This window comes from Gracilinanus agilis, chromosome 2, assembly GCF_016433145.1.
Source record: "Gracilinanus agilis isolate LMUSP501 chromosome 2, AgileGrace, whole genome shotgun sequence".
Taxonomy (NCBI): domain Eukaryota; kingdom Metazoa; phylum Chordata; class Mammalia; order Didelphimorphia; family Didelphidae; genus Gracilinanus; species Gracilinanus agilis.
The window spans coordinates 181004709-181008823 of record NC_058131.1 but is presented as its reverse complement, the minus strand read 5'-3'; positions in this window follow the sequence as shown (position 1 = coordinate 181008823).

Here is a 4115-nt window from a genome sequence, read left to right as displayed (position 1 = left end):
GGGGGGGGGCGTTTTCTCTAACCTTGCCCTCAACTCGAGAACCCTTTCCTGGGTATGGAAAGCCTGTCAAGCCAGCAACGCTTGGCCGCTGTCCAGAAATTCAGGGCACGGAAATGGTGTGGCTCCCGAAATGTTCTAGAAAAGCTCCCATCGGGACGTGGTCCAGGGCTGCTTTATTGTTTGGGAGAAGAGCACTCCTGTGAACCCCAGCCTAGACTATGCGATAGCCTGCCCAGAGGTCTTCCCACTTCCATTTTCACCCTCCTCTCATTGGGGTTTCACAACCCTGCTAGAATGACCTTTCCCATCCATAGACCTAGTCACATCACTTCGGAACAAAAATCTTCCATGAGTCCCTATTGCTGTCCCAAGAAAAATTTCAACACTTCTGCCAGGCATTCAATCTGTCCATCTCAATCTGCTAACTGCCCCAGCCTTTCACATCACTTCCCTTCCACGAATTCCAGTCAAACTAGACTGCTGACTATCCCTGAAGACAGCCTACATATCACTACCTAGAATCTAGGGTAATCTAATTAATCTGGGTGCTGCAGCGATCCAGGGGGGCGGTGATGGCCACAGGTGCATTTATCTTTCCTATTAATTGCTATTAAATTTTTTAAAAAATTAATTTCCAGGAGGCGAAATAATTTTTTTTCTGGAAAGGGGGTGGAAGGCCAAAAAAGCTTAGGAAACCACACAATGCCTTTGCTCATGCTGTTCTCTATGCCTGAGAAAAGCCTCTTTCCAACTCTTCAGCTTCAGATTCCAAATCCGTCCTTCAAAGTCAAGCAATAGGCAAGTATCTATGAAGTGCCTACTATGTGCCAGACCCAGCTCAGGTCCAACCTCCTCCAGAAAGATTTCTTAATCTCCTGGTCAGTAAGATCTTCCCCTTTGTTTTACCTCCTCCATGTGCTCATTACATGACATTATACATTGTGATCTCTGTTGGTACCATCTCACTACTAGGGGATCAAAAGAAATGGAAAGCACTTTAAAAACATTAAAGTGATGGCCCTCAACTGGGGCATGTCTGAACAAATTGTGGTACATGACTGTGATGGAATACTATTGTGCTATAAGGAACGATGACCAGGATGATGTCAGAAAGAGCTGCAAAGACCTCCTTGAACTGATGCAGAGTGAAATAAGCAGAACCACGTCATTACACACAGTAGGACGATCAAATGTGGTAGACTTTGTTACTAACAGCAATGCAGTGATCCAGGACAATTCTGAGGACTTATGAAAAAAGAACGCTATCCTCCTCCAGAGGAAGAACTGTTGGAGGTGGATTGCAGGTGAAAACATATGATTTATCACTTGTTTATTTGGTATATATTTGGGGGTTTTGATTTTATAAGGTTATTCACTTACAAGAAAGAATAATATAGAAATATGTTTGCCTGATAATACATATATAACCCAGATTGAATTGCTCGCCAGCTCTGGAATGGGGAAGAGAAGAAGGGAGGGAGACATTTTGGACCATGTGACTTCAGGAAACTTACAAGGAAATTTGTTATTAAAATAAAAAAATTTTAACATTAAAGTGCTATAAATGTGAGCTCCAGTTTTTGTGAGGATGATGATGAGAACAGGGAGCGAGCTTTATATCTTCAGTTTCTAAGCTTATTGTTGTTGTATCTGTAGTTTCAGTGCCCAGAATACTTCAATATTGGTCAGAAGACCTCATAATGGATTACTCTAAATGATTCCCAGCAATTCCTATCATTTAATGGGGCAGGCTGTGAAAAGAAAAGAGACATGCGTGGGTTAACTTACCAGTACTGGAGGGGATCAAAATCAGAGCTGCCAAGGGAGACCCTAAGCCCACTAAGCAAGCCACTGAGTTGGATTGCTTTTATTTTTTTTTAAAGGATTCTGGCAGTAATTTGGTCAGGTCAAGATCATGATGTGCCTAAGGACAACTGGAAACTCACAGGCTTTTGTCAGTGGTCAGTGTCTACAAGAAAAGACTCAAGTAGAAGTTAACAAGCCTGGGGGCAGCTGGGTAGCTCAGTGGATTGAGAGTCAGGCCTAGAGATGGGAGGTCCTAGGTTCAAATCTGGCCTCAGACACTTCCCATCTGTGTGACCCTGGGCAAGTCACTTGATCCCCATTGCCTATCCCTTACCACTCTTCTGCCTTGAATACACTGTAGTATTGGCTCAAGACGGAAGGTAAGGGTTTAAAAAAAAAAAAAGTTAACAAGCCTAGGTTCTAGCCCAGGGCCCTGCCATGTACAACCTGTGTGATATAAGGAGTAATTTCCCAATGTGATCCTCAGTTTCCTCATCTGTAAATGGACAGATTTTATGGGATGATGGCCACGGTTCCTTTTTAGGCCTATAACTATGATCCCATGATTGATAAAAAATAAAAAAACAATGACCCTAACTTATAGAACTGAGATTCATTCAATGGAGCTAATCAGCCCAGCCTGTCAGGGAAGTGATTTCCATGATGGAGATTAGACTCTAATAAACTTCTGGGTTTGTTTTGTGTACTGGCTTCTTTTAATTTTCCCTTTTAGTTTCATTTGGAAAATTTTCTACTTCAAGGCTGTCCCCACTGACTTATAAGGGCAAGCTTATGGGGACATATGTCATTGTTAGTAGTGGGTTGTTTTTTTCTGAAAATAAAAACATAGTGATAAACTTTGATCAAGTGCCAATCATTGTACAGACCATGGCATATTTCCTGCTCTTTAGGAGTCAAGTCTAAATTAGACTGAAAACATGCAAAGAGTAGGGAGGTAAACACACCCTGACACAACCGCTCAGCCAGTCAATAGGCCTTCACTGAAATATTACTGTGTGCAAGGTGGTGGCACTATGGATCAGATTGGAGATAAGACCATGAAAAAGGGGTCATAACTATGTGGTTTGGGAAAAAGAAGACTAACTACCTCTCTAGTAGGAAGTCCTGGGTTCAATTCACAGGATTTAGAATTGGAAAGGGACCTTAGTGGTCATCTAGTTCACCCTCTCATTTTATAGATGGGAAAATTGGGACTCAGAAAAGCAGGCTAACTGGCCAAAATTACACAATTAGTAAGTAGAAGAGATCAATTCAAGCCTTTGACTTCAACTCCATTGCCTCTGGTGCCTCCCAAATATGCCACTTAGTAGTATGTAATCTTGGATGAATCACTTCCCCTCTCTGAAATTTAATTTCCTTTTCTGTTAAATTAAGAGGATGGGCTAGATGATTTCCAAGGTACCTCCCATTTCTACAATTCAATATTAAGTGTGCATTTCCAGGAAGAGTTCAGTGTAGACTGATGAGTCAAGTCTTAGAAATGAAGGAAGACGAAGCATCTACCATGAAACCACTTAGCAACTGTTAATTAGGCATATGACAAAATGGGGCACCACCCCCAATAGGCAGCCATCAAAAAGAAAGCTAATTTAGCTGGGCTGCCAGTAACTACCATTTTTGTTAACATTCCCTATCACCAGTTGAAGAATCAGAAGCATAGGGATTTCCCCTCTTCCTCTTCCTCTCCACTCCCAGATCCCACAACCCATTCACACATAATCAGTTTTAAGTCCATGACTACTCTTTTTTGTGTCTCTGTTAAGGAACTGGGAAGGATCAACTTAAAGAAGAAAAGATTTTTAAGGTTCACAAGTTCTGTACTCAAGTATCTAGTGAGCAAAAAAATGTTTGTTGTTCAATCATTTCAGCCATGTCTGATTCTTTGTGAGCCCATTTGTGGTTCTCTTGGCAAAGGTACTGGAGTGGTTTGCCATTTCCTTCTCCAGCTCATTTAACACATGATAAAATGGAGGCAAACAAGGTTAAGTGACTTTCCCAAGGTCACACTGCTAGTAACTATCTGAAGCTGGATTTGAACTCATTTTCCTGACTCCAGGTCTGATACCACCTGACTGCCCAAACATACCAAACCTCATTGACAGGAACCTCGACATCTTTCAAGAAATCTACTTCATCCCTAGAAATTGTGCCAAATTTGGAGTCAAGAGTTCTAGGTTTCAAACCTGGCTCTGCTACTTACTATCTGTGTGATCTTAAACAACAGGCTCTCTGGATCTCAAATGAGGCAGTTGTGTTAGATGAAATCTAGAATCCATTTGAGCTGTAAA